Genomic DNA, 213 nt, shown 5'->3' on the forward strand with positions numbered 1-213 from the left:
CATTGACAACTGCACATTGTTTACCGATTATGAATTCTTTAAAATATTTCTTCTGAGAAAAATCAGTTGTAAATCCAAAATTTCCCATAAAATATATGCATGTAGAGGTGACCAACATAGTTTCTGTAAATAATATATACACACGCACACACACACGCACACACACACACACACACACACACACACACACACACACACACACACACACACACA

The sequence above is a fragment of the Atta colombica genome, unplaced genomic scaffold (genome assembly GCF_001594045.1).
Source record: "Atta colombica isolate Treedump-2 unplaced genomic scaffold, Acol1.0 scaffold257, whole genome shotgun sequence".
In the NCBI taxonomy this organism is placed as follows: Eukaryota; Metazoa; Arthropoda; class Insecta; order Hymenoptera; family Formicidae; genus Atta; species Atta colombica.